A 24,257-nucleotide genomic window follows, 5' to 3' on the forward strand; every position below is an offset into this window, starting at 1 on the left:
GCCCCTCAAAGTCACTTCAAATAAGATGTGGTCCCTAAAAAAATGTTTTTGTAAATTTTGTTGGAAAAATGAGAAATCGCTGGTTAACTTTTAACCCTTATAGCTTCCTAACAAAAAAAAATTTTGGTTCCAAAATTGTGCTGATGTAAAGTAGACATGTGGGAAATGTTATTTATTAACTATTTTGTGTGACATATCTCTCTGATTTAAGGGCATGAAAATTCAAAGTTTGAAAATTGCAAAATTTTCAAAATTTTCGCCAAATTTCCGATTTTTTCACAAATTAATGCAAGTCATATCGAAGAAATTTTAACACTATCATGAAGTACAATATGTCACGAAAAACAATCTCAGAATCAGGGGAATCTGTTGAAGCGTCCCAGAGTAATTACTTCATAAAGTGAGAGTGGTCAGAATTTAAAAAATTGGCCCGGTCACGAAGGCAAAAACAGGCTCTGGCGCGAAGTGGTTAAAAGAGTCTGGTGTAGGCCAGAAAAATATAACTGTGGTTTTGCAGTTCCACATGTCAAATCTCTGCACTATCCTGTTTTTGGCATTTTTTGCCGTAAAAAAACCTGTAATAGTGTCTCCCTGACTGGTCAGACACCAATATATCTGTTTTAAAGAGTCTGGTGTACGCCACATAACTATAAATGTGGTTTTTCAGTTCCACGGGTCAAATCTCTGTATTATCCAGCTTTTGGCATTTTTTGCCGTAAAAAAAAACTGTAATAGTGTCTCCCTGACTGGTCAGACACCAATATATCTGTTTAAAAGAGTCTGGTGTACGTCACATAACTATAACTGTGGTTTTGAAGTTCCACGGGTCAAATCTCTGTATTATCCTGCTTTTGGCATTTTTTGCCATAAAGAAAAACAGTAATAGTGTCTCCTGATTGTTCAGACACCAATATATCTGTTGAAAAGAGTCTGGTATACACCAGTAAATTATAACTGTGGTTTTGCCGTTCCACGGTAAAAAATCTCTATTATCCAGCTTTTAGTATTTTTTCCGGAAAGAAAAACAGCAATAGTGTCTCCTGATTGTTCAGACACCAATATATCTGTTTAAAAGAGTCTGGTATACACCAGTAAATTATAACTGTGGTTTTGCCGTTCCACGGTAAAAAATCTCTGTTATCCTGCTTTTGGCATTTTTTGCCGTAAAAAAAAAAAATTAATAGTGTCTCCCTGATTGTTCAGACGCAAATATATTTGTTGAAAATAGTCTGGTGTAGGCTAGAGAAATAGAAGTGTGGATTTGCAGTTCCACGGTTCAAACCTCTGTATTATCCACTTTTCTGCCATTTTTACCTAAAAAAACCCAATTTGAGTGTGTCGCTCACTGTTCAGCCGCAAATATATCTTTTTAAAATTGTCTGGTATACCCCAGTAAACAATAACTGTGGTTTTGCCATTCCACAGTAAAAAATCTCTATTATTCAGCTTTTGGTATTTTTTCCGTAAAGAAAAACAGTAATAGTTTCTCCCTGATTGTTCAGATTGTTTAAAAGAGTCGGGTGTAGGCCAGAGAAAGAGAACTGAGATTTTCCTCTTCCACGGTTCTAATCTACTTTTTATTACCCTTTTACCATTGATAGTGCGAGTGTAAGCTGTTTTACTTCCTTTACAATGGGCAAGGCGCGTCGCAAGGGACGTGGAACTGGACATTCTGGTGATGGTGCGTGCAGAGGACGGGGCCATGGCCAAGGTGAAAATGTGCCACAACCAACAGACATATCTTCTCGCTCCCACTTCTTGACCGAATTACTAGGGAAGCACAGAACAACACCAGTATTGCGAACTGATCAGTGTGAACAGGTTATTAATTGGATAGCAGATAATACTTCCAGTTACCTGGGCACCACCACCTCCGGTCTGTCTTCCACACGGTCAAATCTTAGTAGCCGTGAGTCTCGACTGCATACTCCTCCTCACCCTGATGCTCCTTCCTCCCACCATGCCGAGTGTCGTCAGACAGCAACTGATCCCACACTTGGACACTCTGAAGAGCTGTTCACTGCTCCATTTCCAGATTTGTGCCCCTCGCCTGCTCTGCTAGAAGTGGTGGAAGAGGAGATCCCATGTAGCACTGCCCAAATATTTGAACAGCCACGGCCACAGGAAGTCGACGCTGGCAATTTGTCACAAGAGGTGGACGATGACGAGACACAATTGCCAGGAAGTGAGGAGGAGGATCGTGGTGCGCAAGTGGAAGAGGAGGAGGTGGTGGATGATCTAGTAACTGACCCAACGTGGCAGGAGGACATGCAGAGCGAGGCCAGCAGCACACAGGGTGAGGGAGGAAGAGTACCCCAACAGGCAGGAAGAAGCAGTGTGGTGGCCACACACAGAAGGCAGGCAACAGTTCTCCGCAACACCAACACAAGGGACATTGCCAGTACAACCTGTAGGTCTTCCAGAGTCTGGAATTTTTTTAAAGACTCTGCTGATAACCCCAAAATGGCAATTTGTACCACCTGCCATGCCAGCATCAGCAGGGGTGACAAAACTACCAGCCTGACCACCACCAGCATGATCAGGCACATGGCAGCAAAGCACCCGACTTTGTGGGGTGAACCCCAGGGTCCACGACCAGTGTCAGCGGGTGTCACCACTGCTTCTTCTACTGTTGCAATAGAACCCCCTGTTGTGTGTGCGAGGCAATCCCCTGTCCATACTGCATGCAATTATGCCCCCTCCTCTCAGTTTTCACTTGTTATGGCAGTTTCTCAAGAAACAGCATCAACGTCCACGTCCACGTCCCACCACAGCGTTCAATTATCCATATCACAGAGCTTTGAAAGCAGAAATTCCCAGCCAACGTCCTACAGGCCACAGTTCTAAATTCGCACATTTTTCACGACTGCTTGCGTTGGAAATGCTGCATTTTAGGCAGGTGGAGACGGAATCCTTCCGCAATCTTATGGCGGTGGCCGTCCCTCGGTACTCGGTCCCCAGCCGACACTATTTTGCCCGGTGTGCCATCCCCGCACTACACAAGCACGTGTCCCAAAACATCTGCCGTGCCCTCAACAACGCAGTTACTGGGAGAGTCCACCTGACAACGGACACGTGGACAAGTGCTTGTGGCCAGGGACGGTACATCTCCCTGACGGCACACTGGGTAAACATAGTGGAAGCCGGAACCCAGTCAGACCTTGGGACGGAACACATCCTCTCCACACCGAGGATTGCGGGCCCTATGTCAGTCAGAGTTGCCCCCACTGTGTACAGCTCCTGCGCATCATCCTCCTCCTCCTCCTCAAGTTCAGCCTCCATCTCAGATATCTGTTATGATCTGCAACATAAACTAAGAAAAGAATGGGAAAAGCTGTCCCTACAGTAAGACTAAGCTGAATCCCTACGATGTAGCAGGCAGCCTGTTCCTTGTGAACAGACCCGCCTTCATCTTCGACTAGTCTGAACGGAGACCTATAGAATAAAGGGAGGGGTCCCTAAAAGAACTAAGGACTGGGACAAAAATGGGACACCTCCTAACAGAAGTTGTTGCAGAGCAAAAAGACAAACTGACAAAAAGTACTAGAGGTCCCAGAGGACAAAGCAAACTAGACAGAGATAGGCACCGAAGCACCTGTCTAGAGAGACAGGCAAAAAACACTGAAGTCCAGCAAAGCCAGAAGGGCGGAGCTGGAATATATTGGCAGCTGGTCACGTGATCGCAAAACTCAAGATAGCAAAAACTAACTGGAGGGTTCTAACAATATCACTGCATCAGTTACAAGCTGGAAGCACAGCAGTACTGCCTCTGCCAAGCGGCATCAGGCTGTGCTGAAACTCATAAGCTTAGGTGAGAAACCTCACACTGCTTGTGAGTTGTGGACAGCTGTGAAAGAGCAGGCAGATCTGTGGCTGAGACCGCTGAATCTACATCCAGGCATGGTCGCGTGTGACAATGGCCGTAACCTGGTGGCGGCTCTGAGGCGAGGCGAGATCACACATGTACCATGCCTGGCTCATGTGCTTAACCTCGTGGTTCAGCGGTTTCTTAAATCGTACCCCGAGTTGCCAGATCTGCTCGTCAAAGTACGCCACCTGTCAGCTCATTTTCGCAAGTCGGCTACAGCTTCCGCCGCTCTTGCTGTGTTGCAGCAGCGTTTGCAGCTTCCGTCACACCGACTGGTGTGTGATGTCCCCACACGTTGGAACTCTACCCTCCACATGTTGCAAAGGATTTGTGAGCAGAAGAGAGCAGTTGTGTAGTACCAGCTGCAACAAGGCCGTCGATATTCAGGTCAGACTCCACACATAAGACCTCAGGAGTGGACCTGGATGTCTGACATATGTATCATCTTGACAAACTTTGAGGAGTCCACCAAGATGGTGAGTGGCGATGACGCCATCATTAGCGTCAGCATTCCACTTGTCTGTCTTTTGCAACGCTCTCTGCAGAGAATTAAAGAGGAGGCATTGCAGCCAGAGTATGATGAGATGGATCAAGAAGCCGTAGCGGTCGATTACACACAGCCCAGCCTCATCTCATCCCAATGTGCATTGGGGACAATGAGGGAGAGGAGAAGGAGGAGGAGGAGGAGGAAGAACAGGAGCTTGTATCATGCGCTGTAGATGGTAGTACCTGTACAACTGTCATACCGTCAGTTCAGCGTGGGTGGCCTGAGGACAGGGGGGAGAAGGAGTAGGAGGAGGAGAGCATGGTCAGCCGTCATCTTGGTGAGGACACGGAAGTCTTGCCCGTTACCAGTCTGGCACACATGGCTGACTTTATGTTACGCTGCCTTAAACGTGACCTTCGCGTTGTCAAAATGTTGGGTGACAGTCATTACTGGTTGGTGACACTTTTAGAGCCCCGCTATAAGGATAACTTATTATTATTATTATTATTATTATTATTTATTATTATAGCGCCATTTATTCCATGGCGCTTTACATGTGAAAAAGGGGGTATAATACAAGAACAATTTCAATAATCTTGAACACAATGTGACAGCGACTGGTACAGTCGGAGCGAGGACCCTGCCCGTGAGGGCTCACAATCTACGAGGGGTGGGTGAGGATACAGTAGGTGAGGGTAGAGCTGGTCGTGCAGCGGTATGGTGGAGCGGTGGTTACTGCAGGTTGTAGGCTTGTCGGAAGAGGTGGGTCTTCAGGTTCCTTTTGAAGGTTTCCACGGTAGGCGAGAGTCTGATACGTTGGGGTAGAGAGTTCCAGAGTAGGGCGGAAGCACGGGAGAAATCTTCTATACGGTTGTGGGAGGAGGAGATAAGAGGGGAGTAGAGCAGGAGATCTTGTGAGGATCGGAGGTTTCGTGCAGGTATGTAACGGGAGACTAGGTCGGAGATATATGGAGGAGACAGGTTGTGAATGGCTTTGTATGTCATGGTTAGGGTTTTGAACTGGAGTCTCTGAGCAATGGGGAGCCAGTGAAGAGATTGACAGAGAGGAGAGGCCGGGGAATAGCGGGGGGACAGGTTGATTAGTCGAGCAGCAGAGTTTATGATAGATTGGAGGGGTGCGAGAGTGTTAGAGGGGAGGCCACAGAGCAGGAGGTTGCAGTAGTCAAGGCGGGAGATGATGAGGGCGTGCACTAGTGTTTTTGCAGATTCATGGTTTAGGAATGTGCGGATCCGGGAGATATTTTTAAGTTGGAGTCGGCAGGAAGTGGAAAGGGCTTGGATATGTGGTTTGAAGGAGAGTTCCGAGTCCAGGGTTACCCCGAGGCAGCGAGCTTGAGGGACTGGGGAGAGTGGGCAGCCATTGACTATGATGGATAGGTCAGTTGGGAGGGTTGAATGAGATGGCGGAAAGATGATGAATTCTGTTTTGTCCATGTTAAGTTTTAGAAATCTAGCAGAGAAGAAGGATGAAATAGCAGACAGACATTGTGGGATTTTGGTTAATACGGAGGTGATATCGGGTCCAGAGAGGTAGATCTGTGTGTCATCAGCATAGAGGTGATAATGAAAGCCATGAGACTCTATGAGCTGTCCCAGGCCTAAGGTGTAGATGGAGAAGAGCAGGGGTCCTAGAACTGAACCTTGGGGGACACCGACAGATAGGGGGCGAGATGAAGAGGTGGTGTGTGAGTGGGAGACACTGAATGTCCGGTCTGTTAGGTATGAGGAGATCCAGGATAGGGCCAAGTCTGTGATGCTGAGAGATGAGAGAGTCTGTAGTAAGAGGGAATGGTCCACTGTGTCAAAGGCAGATGACAGGTCTAGGAGGAGGAGGACAGAGTAGTGTCGCTTAGATTTGGCGGTTAGTAGGTCGTTTGTGACTTTAGTCAGTGCAGTTTCAGTAGAATGGTGCGGTCGGAAACCAGATTGTAGGCGGTCAAAGAGGGAGCAGGAGGAGAGGCGGGAGGACAGTTCAGAATGGACATGTTGTTCCAGTAGTTTTGAGGCATAGGGGAGAAGTGATATGGGGCGATAGCTAGACACAGAGGATGGGTCAAAGGAGGGCTTTTTGAGGATGGGTGTGATTGAGGCATGTTTGAAACATGAGGGGAAGACACCAGTTGTTAGTGACAGGTTGAAGAGGTGGGCTAGGGCTGGGATGAAGATAGTGGTAAGGTTTGGGATGAGGTGGGACGGGATTGGGTCAAGTTTACAGGTGGTGAGGTGTGATTTGGAGAGTAAGGAGGAAAGTTGATCTTCAGAAATGGTGGAGAATGTAGTTTTGGAGGAGGAGGGTTGAGTAGGTGTGGGGAGGGGCTGTGGGGGCTTTAGGCAAAAGCTTTGTCTGATGGTGTCAATCTTCTGCTTGAAGAATGAGGCAAAGTCTTCGGCTGAAATAAGAGGAGAGGGAGGAGGCACTGGGGGACGGAGGAGAGAATTGAAGGTGTTGAATAGTTGTTTGGGGTTGTGGGACAGGGAGGATATGAGAGATATGAAGTATGTTTGTTTTGCTGCAGTGAGTGTGGACTTGAAGGTAGTGAGGGACTGTTTGAATGCGATGAAGTGCTCATGGGAGTGGGACCTTTTCCATCTACGTTCAGCAGCCCTGGAGGCCCGTCGCAGTTCTTTAGTTAGGCTGGTGTGCCAGGGTTGTCTGTTGATTGTGCGAGTCTTGGTATGCATGAGGGGGGCGACCGAATCGAGAGCTGCAGCTGTTGTGGTGTTGTATAAAGTGGCAGCAGCATCTGCATCATGTAAGGAACTAATGTCTGTAAGAGGGAGGAGGGATTCAGAGAGAGAGTGTAGGTCAAGGTGTTTGAGATTTCTACGACGGTATTCAAGTTTGTGGAGTGGGGATTGTTGCCCCGGGGAGGAGAGAGAAGAGAATGTGAGTAAGTTGTGGTCAGAGAGAGGGAGAGGTGAGTTAGAGAGGTTAGATAGGGAACAGAGGCGGGTGAAGATGAGGTCCAGCGTGTGGCCGTCTTTGTGGGTGGGTGTGGAAGACCACTGGGTAAGACCAAAGGAGGAAGTGAGGGATAGAAGCTTAGAGGCAGCTGAGAGGGAAGTATCAATGGGGATGTTAAAGTCGCCCATGAGGATAGTGGGGATGTCAACAGAGAGGAAATGAAGTAGCCAGGTGGTGAAGTGGTCAAAGAAAGTGGTGGCTGATCCTGGGGGGCGGTAGATGACAGCCAGTTGGAGGTTGGAGGGGGAGTAGATGCGCACACAGTGCACTTCAAAAGACGGGAGAGTAATTGCGGGCGGCAGTGGGATCTGGGTGAAGGAGCAGTTTTCTGAGAGGAGGAAACCTATTCCTCCACCGTGCTTGCCGTTGGGGCGGGGGGTATGGGAGAGGTGGAATCCGCCATACGAAAGTGCAGCAGGAGAGGTTGTGTCAGAGGGGGTGAGCCAGGTTTCAGTGATTCCGAGGAAGGAAAGCTTGTTAGTGATGAAGAGATCGTGAATGTAGGAAAGTTTATTGCAGACAGAGCGAGCGTTCCATAGAGCTCCTGTTAGTGGAACTGGGGAAGCGGGGGCTGGGTGGATGGGTGTAAGGTTAGAAGGGTTACGAGAGTTTGGGATAGATCGGGGGTAGGAGGTGGAAGTGAATGTAGGGATGTGGTGAGAAGGGCCAGGATTTGGAGAGATGTCGCCGGCAGTAAGGAGGAGCAGAGAAAGCGTTATTAGGTGGGAGCAGGAGAGGGCATGAGGTGGCTGTCTGTGTTTGGAGACAAAGGATTGTATGTTGTGGAATAGCTCTGAGGAAGAGGTGAGATGGGTGGGGAGAATGGAGGGAGAGATGAAGAGTTCCTTTCCAGGTGTAGGGATTAGGGGTGGTTGAAAGAAGTGAAGGATTAAGGGGGTGAGAGTGAAAACAAAAACAAACATTGTTTACTGTGACTTAGTATCCAGGTACATTCAGTTCACTTCAGGTTCAATTCAGGATTAATTAAAATTTCAGACACTTCAGCTCATGGACACTTAAGCTGAGGGACACAGACTTCAGTCTGACACAGACTGACACATAACTTTCACTCTCTTATTCCTGAGGTGGAGAGGTCTACAAAAATGGGGCAGTACCAGAAGGCCCTTGCTGCAGAACTGTTAAAAAAATTCCCATCTGAACACGCTAGCAGCAGAGGTCACAGTTCGTTGCCCAACCAAGGCGTACAAGCGAGAGAGACGCAACTCCAATCCAGCAGAGGCAGGGGAACACTGTCAACGTTCTGGGACAGTTTTCTCAGACCCTCCTTTCGGATAGACCCTGAGGCGCGGGGTACTCTCACAAGGAGTGGAAAGTTTCAAAAGATGGTGAGGGAGTACCTTGCCGACCGTACCAGTGTCCTCCGTGATTCCTCTGTGCCTTTTAATTATTGGGTATCCAAGCTGGACACTTGGAATGAACTCGCTCTGTACGCCTAGGAGGTCCTGGCCTGCCCTGCCGCTAGCTTGTTATCGGAGCGTGTTTTTAGTGCCGCTGGGGGAATTATAACTGATAAGCGCACTCGCCTGTCAACTGACAATGCTGACAAGCTGACCCTTATCAAAATGAACAAGGGCTGGATTGGCCCAGACTTCTCATCACCACCAAATGACAGCAGAGTAACATAAAGTCAAATCCACTGTGTTATTTCGGGAGGTGTATTCACATGCACCGCTTCACACCCACACATGGGTATACGCTTCCTCATTTCATTTTATGTTCTTCTCCTTATCCTTATCCTCAGCCTCCACCACCACTATACCACAAGGGTGACCGTGGTCCGTGTTGCCATTATTGAAAGTTCCTCCATCCTTATTTTTGTCAGCTTTTGCTTGGAAGGCATAAGCAAAGACTGTGGGAGACCCACTCCCCAATAATGGGAATAATATTTTTAAGATGCTGTACTGTATGACTCTTGTAAGGGGCATTAAAACCATCTTGTTAAGCTACTGCGACCTCCACCACTTTTCCAAGGGGCATTAAAACCATCTTGTTAAGCTACTGCGACCTCCACGTCTCTACCGAGGGGCATTAAAAGCGTCTTGTTAAGCTCCTGGGACCTCCACGTCTCTTCCGAGGGGCATTAAAACCATCTTGTTAAGCTACTGGGACCTCTACGTCTCTTCCGAGGGGCATTAAAAGCATCTTGTTAAATCACTTTGAACTCCACAGCGCTTCCAAGGGGCATTGAAATGTTGTTTTTAATTAACTCTAACCTCCACGACTCTTCGAACAGGCATTGCATTTCCTCCTAATTTTTGGCTGCTTTTGCTTGGAAGGCATAAGCAAAGACTATGGGAGACCCACTCCCCAATAATGGGAATAATGTTTGTAATATGCTGTACTGCATGGCTCTTGTGAGGGGCATTGCAAATTCCTCCGTCCTAATTTTTGGCAGCTTTTGCTTGGAAGGCATAAGGAAAGACTATGGGAGACCCACTCCCCAATAATGGGAATAATGTTTGTAATATGCTGTACTGCATGGCTCTTGTAAGGGGCATTGCAAGTTCCCCTGTCCTAATTTTTGACAGCTTTTGCTTGGAAGGCATAAGCAAAGACTATGAGAGACCCACTCCCCAATAATGGGAATAATGTTTGTAATATGCTGTATTGCATGGCTCTTGTAAGGGGCATTGCAAGTTCCTCCGTCATAATTTTTGGCAGCTTTTGCTTGGAAGGCATAAGCAAAGACTATGGGAGACCCACTCCCCAATAATTGGAATAATGTTTTTAAGATGCTGTACTGCATGGCTCTTGTAAGGGGCATTAAAACCGTCTTGTTAAGCTACTGCGACCTCCACATCTCTTCCAAGGGGCATTCAAACCGTCTTGTTAAGCTACTGTGACCTCCACCACTTTTCCAAGGGGCATTAAAACCGTCTTGTTAAGCTACTGCGACCTCCACGTCTCTTCCGAGGGGCATTAAAACCATCTTGTTAAGCTACTGTGACCTCCACCACTATTCCAAGGGGCATTCAAACCGTCTTGTTAAGCTACTGTGACCTCCACCACTTTTCCAAGGGGCATTAAAACTGTCTTGTTAAGCTACTGCGACCTCCACCACTCTTCCAACGGGCATTGCATTTCCTCCTAATTTTAGTCAGCTTTTGCTTTTCAATGCATAGGCGAACACTAAGGGAGACCCACTCCCCAATAATGGGTAGAAGGTTTTTAGTACACTGTAATCCACGTCTGTTTCAAGGGGCATTGCAGTTCCTCATAATTTTTGGAAAGCCTTCCATTCACTGCTGAGGCCAACAGTGCACAGGAGACCCAGTTGCTATAAATGGAAAAAATGGTTTAGTTAAGGCCCTCTGACCTCCATGTCATTTCCAAGGGGCATTGGAGTGCCTCTAAATTTTTGGTAGGCATTGCACTCACTGTATGCCCTATAACTGTGGAGCCGAACCGCTCCTGTTGGTATAGAAACATATCCTATAAGACATGTGTGGTTGACTGGCCTGATATTGATGTGAATGGTCCCTGTTCCTCCTGCTCTTTCTCCTTTGCCACCACCTCATCCATCATTTATCACCTGAAGCTTTGCTTTAACGGGAGTCATAGAACTGGGATAGTAGCAGGAAAACATCCAGCAATTATCGGAGGAGGTAGGATATGCGCCAAAACGCTGACCACCTCAGGCCTAGCCGCTACTACATACATGCGATTGCATTGCAAGAAAACAAAGCAGATGCTAACTTCCTTCATCATCATCATGCTCCTCACCTTTCCACTCTCAACTCCCCTGATGGAGAAGCCAGGGCCCACCGGAGGAGTCTGGTTATCTGGTGGGCTCGTCCAATGCTGCCCTAAAGCAGGCCAGGCTAAGAAAAGTGTGGGGAAGGTGACAGGAGAAATAGGGGCGGCTGGGGACCATTTATGGACACCCGGCCGCCCCTAGGCGGTTGGGGACCGAGCGTGGACACTCGGCCGCCGGGCGGCTGGGGACTGAGTAAGGATACCTCGCTGCCGAAGCAGCCATGAGGTAGTGGCCAGCTTCGGCCTCCTCCAAACTAAAAGGCCCCATTTCAAGTGAAAGCTAGCAGTATGGTATTGCAGCCTGCGGGTGGGTGGGTGGTTGGCTGCATATTTGCGCTTGGATTGCAAGGAATGGGGGAGGTACAATTGAACACTGCCCTGGGACAAGGACTTGCACAGGGATAGTTGCAAGTCTGCATCTTCTGATGCGGCAAGGATCACTTCTGATGGGCACACTTTTAGGCAGTGACCTGGGAGTCAGAGATGCTTCCAGGGGTCTTCTCCATGCTGTTCCCATGTCTTTTCAGCACTGTATGCATGTGTCACACAGCACATGGCCAGATAAGGTTGTAAAATGTTAAAATGAGATTTCCCGGTGAATGCATTTGTCACGGTTGAAAGCAATACAAAAGTGCAAAAACGGATGAAAAATGCTACTTGTGAACATAGCCCAAGGTGTGGAGGAGTATTTTTGTTTTTGGTTTTAGTTTCGTTTTTGAACGTTTTATTGTGAGCCTGTAAAAGTGGCTTAATACCTCTGACCACGTTGTTGACAGCAGTGACCTGGGGGTCAGAAATGCTTCCAGGGGCGATGCCCATGCTGCCCCCATGTCTTTTGAGTACTGTCACTATCGTTTTGGGCACTTTTTAGGCTTTCTACAGACTGCCGGGGGTGCCGCCGCAAAAATGCTCGGGTCTCCCATAGACTAACATTCAGCTCGTTGCTCGGGTCGAGCACCCGAGTATCACGGTGAGCTCGGCCCGAGCTTCGAGCACCCGAGCATTTTAGTGCTCGCTCAACACTATTAATGATGCATTTGGGAACGAGAAATCTGAGACATGTAATAACAATGTAATAACAATGTAATAACAATGTCCATTCCTTCCAGGAACAATATGCTGTGACTGTTCTCAATGATTCGTACAGTGAATCATCATCTCTGGTCTTCCCTCCTAATAAATGTAACATACCCAATCCTTCCTTCTACCCTATTCAGTCTAGAACAAACATCATGGATGCTTTCCAACAAGCTATGGAACGGGATTTAAAAACCTATTATCTGAACAAACGCAATTTGAGTCCAATCTAACCAAGTCTGAACTGAGGGATATTAAACAATTGGAAACTAATAACAACATAATTATTCGTCCGTCAGATAAGGGCAGTTCATGGTGGTGCTGGACAGTCTGTTATATGAAAGGATCAGATTCCTCAACTTCAAAGATGTTACAGTAGGATCTAACTAAGCAATATCAAGATGAATTGCAAACATTATTACAGGAGGCAATATCTTTGAATATCATGTCTAAAAAAGAGGCTGAGTACATTTTGAGGACCGTCCTGTTTGCCCTGTTCTGCATTCACTTCCCAAGGTTCATAATAAGGCGTTTCCCCCTACCTTTTGTCCGATCATTGCAGGGATTGGTTCCATATTAGACAGTTTGTGTTGATGGATATATTCAACCATTATCAGCGAGCACCGAGCATTTCCGGGTTACTCGGGCGGGAGCTCGGTTCTCCGCCCTGCATGTTTGGCGCTCTTTACAGAGCCAATGAACATGCAGGGACTGCCAGTCAGTCACTGTAATGCTGCAGCCATGTTGGTTGTGGGCATTACAGTGATTGGCTGGCCGCACAGCGTCACCTCGAGTATTTAAAACGGGGCGCCGCCATCTTGGACACAGTCGCTCCGGATTAGACAGTGTAGGGACAGCGCTGCTGATTTAGGGAGAGATATAAACTGCGAAATAGTTAGTGTAGGGTCTGTAAAGGCTGCCAGAACAAACAAACAGTCCTTTTCAGGACTAATATCCATCCCAGATACCAGGCAGGCAGGCTGTATAGGAGACACAGTTGTTATACCAGCAAACACTGCATTACAGTCCTGTGTGCTCCTGTTGCTGAAATTGCTGGACTTAGCACCAGGTGTCGGGGGCCAGGAAAAATCCTTTTTTTCATCTAAATCCTCCTTTTTTTTTCCTCCTTCACACTGTACAAATACCCGTCTTATTAACCTTTTGGTTTGTCCCCCCCCCCAAAAAAAAAAGTGTGTCTCTGATTTTTCAGACACAAATATAACTGTTGAAAATAGCCTGGTGTAGGCTAGAGAAACAGAAGTGTTGTTTTGCACTTCCACGGTTCAAACCTCTGTATTATGCATTTTGGGCCATTTGTATCTAAAAAAAAAGCAGTTTGAGTGTGTCGCTCACTGTTCAGCCGCAAATATCTATTTAAAAAAGTGTGGTATACCCCAGTAAACAATAACTGTGGTTTTGCCATCCCACGGTAAAAAATCTCTATTATTCAGCTTTTGGTAGTTTTTTCCGTAAAGAAAAACAGTAGTGTCTCCTGACTGTTGTGACACAAAAATATATCTGTTGAAAATAGTCTTGTGTAGGCCCGACATCCCAGTGTGGTTTCGCAGTTCCACGGGTCAAATCGCTGTACTATCCAGTTTTGGGCCTTTGGTATCTAAAAAAAAAGCAGTTTGAGTGTGTCGCTCACTGTTCAGCCGCAAATATCTCTATTTAAAAAAGTGTGGTATACCCCAGTAAACAATAACTGTGGGTTTCCTCTTCCACGGTTCTAATCTACTCTTTATTACCCTTTTTCCATTGATAGTGCAAGTGTAAGCGATTTTACTTCATTTACAATGGGCAAGGCGCGTGGCAAGGGACGTGGAAGTGGACGTTCTGGTGATGGTTCGTGCAAAGGACGGGGCCGTGGCCAAGGTGAAAATGTGCCACAACCAACAGCCACATCTTCTCGCTCCCACTTCTTGACCAAATTCCTAGGGAAGCACAGAACAACACCAGTATTGAGAACTGATCAGTGTGAACAAGTTATTAATTGGATAGCAGATAATACTTCCAGTTACCTGGGCACCACCACCTCCGGTCTGTCTTCCACATGGTCAACTCTTAGTAGCCGTGAGTCTCGACCGCATACTCCTCCTCACCCTGATACTCCTTCCTCCCACCATGCCGAGTGTCGTCAGACAGCAACTGATCCCACACTTGGACACTCTGAAGAGCTGTTCACTGGTCCATTTCCATATTTGGGCCCCTCGCCTGATACGCTTGAAGTGGTAGAAGAGGAGATCCCATGTTGCGATGCCCAAATATTTGAACAGCCAAGGCCACAGGAAGTCGACGTTGGCAATCTGTCAAAAGAGGTGGACGATGACGAGACACAATTGCCAGGAAGTGAGGAGGAGGATCGTGGTGCGCAAGTGGAAGAGGAGGAGGTGGTGGATGATCTAGTAACTGACCCAACGTGGAAGGAGGACATGTAGAGTGAGGCCAGCAGCACACAGGGGGAGGGAGGCAGAGTACCCCAACAGGCAGGAAGAAGCAGTGTGGTGGCCGCAGACAGAAGGCAGGCAACCGTTCCCCGTAACACCAACACGAGGGACGTTGCCAGTACAAGCAGTAGGTCTTCCAGAGTCTGGAATTTTTTTAAAGACTCTGCTGATAACCCCAAAAAGGCCATATGTTCCACCTGCCATGCCAGCATCAGCAGGGGTGACAAAACTACCAGCCTGACCACCACCAGCATGATCAGGCACATGGCAGCAAAGCACCCGACTTTGTGGGGCGAAACCCAGGGTCCACGACCAGTGTCAGCGGGTGTCACCACTGCTTCTTCCACTGTTGTGCGTGCAATAGAACCCCCTGTTGTGTGTGCAAGGCAATCCCTTGTCCATACTGCATGTAAAGATGCCCCCTCCTCTCAGTCTTCACTTGTTATGGCAGTTTCTCAAGAAACAGCATCAACGTCCACGTCCACGTCCCACCGCAGCGTTCAATTGTCCATATCCCAGACCTTTGAACGAAAGCGGAAATTTGCAGCTAACGCCCCACAGGCCACAGTCCTAAATTCGCACATTTCACGACTGCTTGCATTGGAAATGCTGCCTTTTAGGCTGGTGGAGACGGAATCCTTCCGCAATCTTATGGCTGTGGCCGTCCCTCGGTACTCGGTCCCCAGCCGACACTATTTTGCCCGGTGTGCCATCCCCGCACTACACAAGCACGTGTCCCAAAGCATCTGCCGTGCCCTCAACAACGCAGTTACTGGGAGAGTCCACCTGACAACGGACACGTGGACAAGTGCTTGTGGCCAGGGACGGTACATCTCTCTGACGGCACACTGGGTAAGCATAGTGGAAGCCGGGACCCAGTCGGACCTTGGGACGGAACACATCCTCCCCACACCGAGGATTGCGGGCCCTATGTCAGTCAGAGTTGCCCCCACAGTGTACAGCTCCTGCGCATCCTCCTCCTCCTCCTCCTCCTCATGTTCAGACTCCATCTCAGATATCACCACATCAGTTACAAGCTGGAAGCTTTGCAGTACTGCCTCCGCCAAGCGGCAACAGGCTGTGCTGAAACTCATAAGCTTAGGTGATAAACCTCACACTGCTTGTGAGTTGTGGACAGCTGTGAAAGAGCAGGCAGATCTGTGGCTGAGACCGCTGAACCTACATCCCGGCATGGTCGTGTGTGACAATGGCCGTAACCTGGTGGCGGCTCTGAGGCGAGGTGAGCTCACACACGTACCATGCCTGGCTCATGTGCTTAACCTCATAGTTCAGCGGTTTCTTAAATCGTACCCCGAGTTGCCAGATCTGCTCGTGAAAGTACGCCGCCTGTCAGCTCATTTTCGCAAGTCGGCTACAGCTTCCGCCGCCCTTGCTGTGTTGCAGCAGCGTTTGCAGCTTCCGGCACACCGACTGGTGTGTGATGTCCCCACACGTTGGAACTCTACCCTTCACATGTTGCAAAGGATTTGTGAGCAGAAGAGAGCAGTTGTTGAGTACCAGCTGCAACAAGGCCGTCGATATTCAGGTCAGACTCCACACATAAGACCTCAGGAGTGGACCTGGATGTCTGACATATGTACCATCCTGACAAACTTTGAGGAGGCCACCAAGATGGTGAGTGGCGATGACACCATCATTAGTGTCAGCATCCCACTTGTCTGTCTTTTGCAACGCTCTCTGCAGAGAATTAAAGAGGAGGCATTGCAGCCAGAGTATGATGAGATGGATCAAGAAGCCGTAGCGGGCGATTACACACAGCCCAGCCTCATCTCATCCCAATGTGCATTGGGGGACAATGAGGGAGAGGAGGAGGAGGAGGAGGAGGAAGAACAGGAGCTGCTATCATGCTATCATGCGTTGTAGACGGTAGTACCTGTACAAGTGTCATACCGTCGGTTCAGCGTGGGTGGCCTGAGGACAGGGGGGAGGAGGAAGAGGAGGAGGAGGAGGAGGAGGAGAGCATGGTCAGTCGTCATCTTGGTGAGGACATGGAAATGTTGCCCATTACCAGTCTGGCACGCATGTCTGACTTTATGTTACGCTGCCTTAACCGTGACCGTCGCGTTGTCATAATGTTGGGTGACAGTCATTACTGGTTGGTGACACTTGTAGACCCCCGCTACAAGGAGAACTTTCACTCTCTTATTCCTGAGGTGGAGAGGTCTACAAAAATGGGGCAATACCAGAAGGCCCTTGCTGCAGAACTCTTAAAAAAATTCCCATCTGAACACGCTAGCGGCAGAGGTCACAGTTCGTTGCCCAACCAAGGCGTACAGGCGAGAGAGATGCAACTCCAATCCAGCAGAAGCAGGGGAACACTGTCAACGTTCTGGGACAGTTTTCTGACATCCGCCCAGCTTACAGGCCCTGAGGCGCGGGGTACTCTCACAAGGAGTGGAAAGTTTCAAAAGATATTGAGGGAGTACCTTGCCGATCGTACCAGCGTCTTCCGTGATTCCTCTGTGCCTTTTAATTATTGGGTATCCAAGCTGGACACTTGGAATGAACTCGCTCTGTACGCCTTGGAGGTCCTGGCCTGCCCTGCCACTAGCGTGTTATCGGAGCGTGTTTTTAGTGCCGCTGGGGGAATTATAACTGATAAGTAGAGATGAGCGTTGTTCTACTCGAACTGTTCGCCAATCTCAAATTCGAGCTGTTTTGGGCGGTGTTCGAGCCGTTCGGCGAACATGAACAATTTGAGAAAAATTCGGCTGTTCGAGGTTATGTTCGATAACTGTTCGTGCACCAAAATCATAACTGGATTTTTTCTCAGTAATGATGAAAATTAATGTTAATACGCAGTTTGAGTGTACAGCGGGGTGGGGGGAGGGGCAGGGGATGGATCTCTGCAGTAACAATGAAGATCTCCATTTTTTTTTCTCTTTCCCGCATTTGCAGTGGGGAGGTGCAATCTGTCAGCCTATCAGCAGCGCACACACGGAGCGAAGTGCTTTTTTTCACACAAGCAAGGGCATGTGTCATTGGCAGTGTATGTCACATGTCCTTTCCCTATAAGACCAAGCCATTTTCCCCGTCGCCACCATTTTCTCACTGCTGCAGCTGCGTGTTAGACGGCACCGCTGTTGCTGTGTGCGCTATACCTTGTTAATTTCAAGCCAATTTTCGCACAAATCTACAGATAGCTTGGGAGTAGGGAATAGTTGTGATTGCAGTCCTTTTAAGGACTAGGTTACAGCATTTCCTACGACTTTTATCAGGCAGGTCTGTGCTCTTAAATAGATAGATTGTGGGAGTAAAGACTAATTGTAATTGGAGTCCTTTTCAGGACTAGGTTACATCAGTTCCTATCAGTTTTTGCCAGGCAGGTCTGTGCCAGTGCTGTGCAAGTTTTTTTCACAGCATTTGGCTGAATCTAGCAAAGCTAATCCTTTTTGGCCTATTGCAGAGTGTGTTAGTCAGTGGAGTAGCCTATCTGTGTTGCAAGATATACCACCTGTGTATAGAATACCAATTTTTTTACTGCACCTAGTGAAGTAAAATCTTTTGGGCATAGCATCATTCTATGACCTCCATCAGGTTGCAAATTGAATATAATTTTTTTCTGCATCTAGCTCTGAAAAAATATTGGGCTTCTAGCTGTGTGTGGGACTTGTTCTATTAATCCATCTATACAGACCTCCATCAGGTTGCAAACTGAATATATTTTTTTCTGCATCTACCTCTGAAAAAATATTGGGCTTCTAGCTGTGTGTGGGACTTGTTCTATTAATCCATCTATACAGACCTCCATCAGGTTGCAAACTGAATATATTTTTTTCTGCATCTACCTCTGAAAAAATATTTGGGCTTCTAGCTGTGTGTGGGACTTGTTCTATTAGTCCATCTATACTGACCTCCATAAGGTTGCAAACTGAATATAATTTTTTTCTGCATCTACCTCTGAAAAAATATTTGGCCTTCTAGCTGTGTGTGGGACTTGTTCTATTAGTCCATCTATACTGACCTCCATCAGGTTGCAAATTGAATATAATATTTTTCTGCATCTAGCTCTGAAAAAATGTTTGGCCTTCTAGCAGTGTGTGGGACTTGTTCTATTAGTCCATCTATACTGACCTCCATCAGGTTGCAAACTGAATATATTTTTTTCTGCATCTACCTCTGAAAAAATATTGGGCTTCTAGCTGTGTGTGGGACTTGTTCTATTAATCCATCTATACAGACCTCCATCAGGTTGCAAACTGAATATATTTTTTTCTGCATCTACCTCTGAAAAAATATTGGGCTTCTAGCTGTGTGTGGGACTTGTTCTATTAATCCATCTATACAGACCTCCATCAGGTTGCAAACTGAATATATTTTTTTCTGCATCTACCTCTGAAAAAATATTGGGCTTCTAGCTGTGTGTGGGACTTGTTCTATTAATCCATCTATACAGACCTCCATCAGGTTGCAAACTGAATATAATTTTTTTCTGCATCTACCTCTGAAAAAATATTTGGGCTTCTAGCTGTGTGTGGGACTTGTTCTATTAGTCCATCTATACTGACCTCCATAAGGTTGCAAACTGAGTATAATTTTTTTCTGCATCTAGCACTGAAAAAATATTTGGCCTTCTAGCAGTGTGTGGGACTTGTTCTATTAGTCATCTATACTGACCTCCATCAGGTTACAAATTCAAAATAATTTTTTGTCTGCATCTACCTCTGAAAAAATATTTGGCCTTCTAGCAGTGTGTGGGACTTGTTCTATTAGTCCATCTATACTGACCTCCATCAGGTTGCAAACTGAATATAATTTTTTTCTGCATCTAACTCTGAAAAAATATTTGGCCTTCTAGCAGTGTGTGGGTCTCATTGTATTAGGCCATCTATACCAAGCTCCACCAGCTTTTCAATTAATAATAATTTTTCGCTGCATCTAGCCCTGAAAATAATTTTTCTTCCCAATAGTGGTAGCAATAGAAATATGGGGCGCGCTCCTGGCTTACAAAAATATACGCTTCATAACAAAAAACACCAGCTTAGCGCACTGCATTAATAAGATGGCATCATCGTCTCTCCCAGTGCTAGGCCTACTACCCAGGCTAGCATTCCTGTGCCTAAAACACAATGTATGGGTCCGCGCTAGCCACTATGCTGAGGGGTCTAAAGCTGCTGCTAACGCTTTATAACAATTCAATTGGCAGATTTTCACAGAGCTCTTCCACAATGCCCACCCATCGGGACAACAGTTGCCCACCTTCCCTATGGGATCTAGTGGCGAATAGTTGATGCCATTAATCAGAGCGTCAGTTGCCCCGTCGACGTGGCAAGCATACGGTAAGGCATGGGAAGAGTGGACACGACTAGTAGCAGGCAGACGGGTTGACCAATGTGAACAAGCCAGATCACAAGTCACCATAGAATTTCTCCACCAGCTAATGATGAGGGGCATATCAGGGGCGTCAGCGCAGCGGTGTCTGACCGGAGTAGCATTTCACTTCCAACTACTGAATTGGGGAGATGTGACAAAGATTCATCATCAGACAATCCATAAAAGGGTGGAAAAGGGGTCAGCCAAGTCAGGAGTGTAGACGTCCCGTCCCGTGTCACTAAAACTGATTTCTCACATCATATCCCTAACACCATTAACATGACACTCACAATTTGAAGCAACACTACTGTCTACTGCATTTGTGATCGCCTTCTTCGGGGCGCTATGCATAAGCGAATTAGTCCCTCAATCCAAAATTAGCACCAGTGGAGGCTTATTACACCAGGACGTAGTCATAGGCAATAATGCAATACGTCTACGCATACACAAATCGAAAATGGTTCCAGCGGGCAGGGGCACTTGGGTACTTCTACAACCCACAAACGGTACACTGAGTCGGGTAACAATAGTAAAACCATATCTAACCATCAGATCACAAAGTAATTTGTTCCTATCACACATTGATGGGACGCCATTATCAAGATACCAGTTCCAAGCTATATTTAATAAATGCATAACATCGGCAGGGAACCACCCCAAAGATTACGGGACACACTCATTCCGCATAGGCGCGGCCACAGAAGCAGCAAGAGCAGGACTGTCAGAAACGGAAGTTCAGAGGATAGAGAGATGGTGATCCACGTGTTTGGCAAGATACATAAGACCGGACTTGTTATCCTAACGTGGTTTGTTTCTTTTACAGGTGACGCTAAGCCAACAGTGTGGGTGATAGGCCACTCGTATATATATTGGGCAGATTAAAGGGCGAAAGTCCGCCCAGGCGGGAGGAAATTAGAGTTTCATAACACATATTTCAACTGGAGAGGTATTAGAGGCCTGCTATGGCCACAGGTACTAATGGAGGTAATCAAGGTAGGGAGAGAGGCAAGATGTCTGGTCATCTTAGTTATACAGGCCGGGGGAAACAACCTAGGTCATCACAAGAGCGCATAACTAATGGCAATAACGAAACTAGACACTGAGCGCTTCAGAGAATTTTTCACAAAACTAGCTATAGTATGGTCAGAGATTGTGCCTATAGCGGTATGGCAAGGTGCGCGAGACATCACGGCCGTCGAACGGACAAGGCGGGTAATAAATATTCGGATGGCAAAATTTAGAAGAGACAGAGGCGGTGTAGTGGTACGACACCGACAACTGGAAGGAGATAAAGCAGGCCTTATACGGCCCGACGGTGTTCACTTAATGGATATTGGACTGGACATATTCCTGTCAGGACTCCAGGACGGAGTGGAACAAGCGTTAAGAGTGATGGGTGGGGGTCAGAGTCCTGCATACGAGTACGCAGGATCCTCCGTGGCCTGGAAATAGAAAGGACATGTTGGAGAGTTACACTTGTTGGCCAAGTTGCCGGAGTGGAGACCCAGGGCATGCTGCAACAAGCTGAATTATTTTAGAAATAAAATGTCTTTCTAATGGAATGAGTATAAAGAGTTAATAAAGCTGTGACCGATCCTCACCCATCCAGTTGTAAGAGTTACATTATTGTATTGTCAAGGAAAGGGGGGCGGTAGGGGGGCTGAGCGTCTGGGTTTGGTTGGGGGTCCCCACAGTCTGCCTAGGCTAGATGCATTTAAAAATTCTTATTAGATGCACAGGCGGTGCAGCTAGCTTCGCAGCTGGGCTACTACGCCCAAAGTATTGCCTAGGCTAGATGCAGTTAAAAATTCTACGCTGACTAGCAGACACTGAAGATTTGGAGCAGACCTCTGAGTAAACAGCTCTTCAGACTCAATCATCTGTGTTACCCCAAGCCATAGTGTATGTAGTTTCTTACAGTTAAAAGGGGGGGGGAGCGACCCAACCCACCTGGAATTGACGATGCCAACGTCACGTAAGACACAGCAAGGGGACTCCAAAAAGAGTTTCCATTTTTTCCCAAAATTGTGGCACAGACACCACTTAACCCTAGAATGCATACCTGGGGCCTCGCAGTCCCGCCCTGTTAATTGTTTTCTATTTTCTGCAAGATTACTTTAGTTAGAATTTTGAAACTCTAGGTATTCTTCATGTATATAGTTGTTTGTCATTTGAGTTTGAGTTATTCAATGTTATTTGCACACGGGCCTAAAAGGCCCCAGGTATATGAAAGTGTAGATTTTTATGGTCATGCGTTCTAGGGTTAAGTGGCATCAATTGCCCCACAGTTGCTTAAAACGGTTGGTGAGGTGATATTACCAAATCCTCAAGCTTTTAGCCTCCCAAGGATAACACAGGATTAGAAAAGTCCTTGCGAATCCATGATTTGTTCATCTTTATGAACGTGAGTCTGTCTACATTCTCAGTGGACAGCCGCGTGCGCTTATCTGTCAGCACACCATCAGCAGCGCTGAACACACGTTCAGAGAGAACACTGGCTGCAGGGCATGACAAGATCTCCAAGGCGTGAGTGGCGAGCTCCGGCCATTTTTCCAGATTGGAATACCAAAATGAGCAAGGGTCCAGTGACACAGTCATGGCTTCGATGTTCACTTGGAGATACTCCTGCACCATCCTCTCTAGGCATTGACTATGTGTCAGACTTCTTGTCTCCTGTGGCCTTGCAAAGGATGGTCTAAAAAAGTGGTGAAACGATTTCACAAAATTGCTGTTACCAGCAGATACTGTGTTACTGTTACGGTTTGAGTGATGAAGACTCGACAGTCCCGCGGTTGGCAAGTTAGAACTGTGAGATTCACTTCGTGCACCACTGGTGTTTTGTGGAAAAGCACATGTAAGATTCTGCAACAGCGTCTGCAGATACTCCTGCATGCGTCAATCCCTTTTTATGGCAGGAATTATTTCGGCAAATTTACTTTTGTACCGGGGATCTAAGAGTGTGGCAACCCAGTAGTCGAGATTACTTCGAATTCTGCAATCTGAGGGTCATGTTGCAGGTAGTGCAGCAAGAAGGCACTCATGTGTCTTGCGCATCCAGGAGGACCAAGTCCTTGTTGTGTTGGTAGCGAGGTAAGAATCATGCTTCTTTCCTCTGCCCTCTCCCCCCAACCTCGCACGACAGAAATGTGATCAAGGTCTCCCTCATCTGATGAGTCTTCCATGCCCATCGCCAGTTCATCCTCCACTTCTTCCTCGGCTCCTGCACCTTCCTCAACAGTTTGGCTGCTACCATGCGCCCTGTTTAATCCCTCTCCCCCACCCTCCCATGCCTGCCTCCTTGGTGCTGCCAACCGTCTGGACCTTGGAGATGTTATCCCTTCCGCATACGACTCCTCCTCTACTTCCTCCACCTCCTCTTGTCCGACCACCTGACTCTGAATTCTGTTTAATGTGTGCTCCAGCATGTAAATCACCGGAATAGTTATGCTGATAATGGCATCGTCGTCAGCACTAAACATCTTCGTCGCCATTTCAAAACTGTGCAGAAAGCTGTGTGGCGCCCCTGAGGGTGCAGTCACCACAGAGTTACTGCATCTCACCCAGAGGTGTGGTATCTCACCCTCAGGTAAGGAAGGCGTATGGCTCGGGACCCTAACACCTGCATCCAACACATACCCGCAGTGGGGTTAGGGCGAGATTGCTCCTAAGGGAGAGCACAGTCCCAGGTCCCTAGCTGGTGGGAGGATCCTATGTAGTGGGTGCTTAGGGGAGCAGCTTAGGGGAGCACATGACAGGGAGAGTATAAATAGGAAGCCATCTTAGAAAGAGCAAGCCAGTCAGAGGAGGAAAAGTGACAGGAGCAGAGGCTCGGCATGAGCTCTGCTCCGGAGGCGGGCCTAGCCTGGGAGGCCCAGGACTGAAGGAGAGAAGAGAGGAGTGGGAGCAGGAAGGCTCCAGGAACCGAAGGGACCCTAGGGCTACGGGCCGTGCAGAAGGCCACCTGTACTCCCGCTGCTACCAGGAGGTAGAGGGGTCAGGCCAGATAAGGGGAACCGTTCCCTCAACTAGAGGAGAAACAGCAAGGCTCAACTAGAAACCGGAGGCTGCAGCATTTCATGTACTGCAGGCAAAAGTCCACACCAGTCTCACTAAGAAGGTAGCCACATAGGACCCAGGGGACGGAACACAAGTCGCCCGCCAAGGCCCGAGGATACCGGATAGAAGTGTCACTGGGTGTGAGGTGCAGGGAGAAGGCCAGAGAAAGGACACACAGAAGGGGGTCCTGCTAAGTACTCCGGAGCTATCTGGGGGTGGACTGAG

The sequence above is a fragment of the Phyllobates terribilis genome, unplaced genomic scaffold, assembly GCF_046119375.1.
Source record: "Phyllobates terribilis strain yellow unplaced genomic scaffold, ASM4611937v1 Scaffold_8__6_contigs__length_399053987, whole genome shotgun sequence".
NCBI lineage: Eukaryota > Metazoa > Chordata > Amphibia > Anura > Dendrobatidae > Phyllobates > Phyllobates terribilis.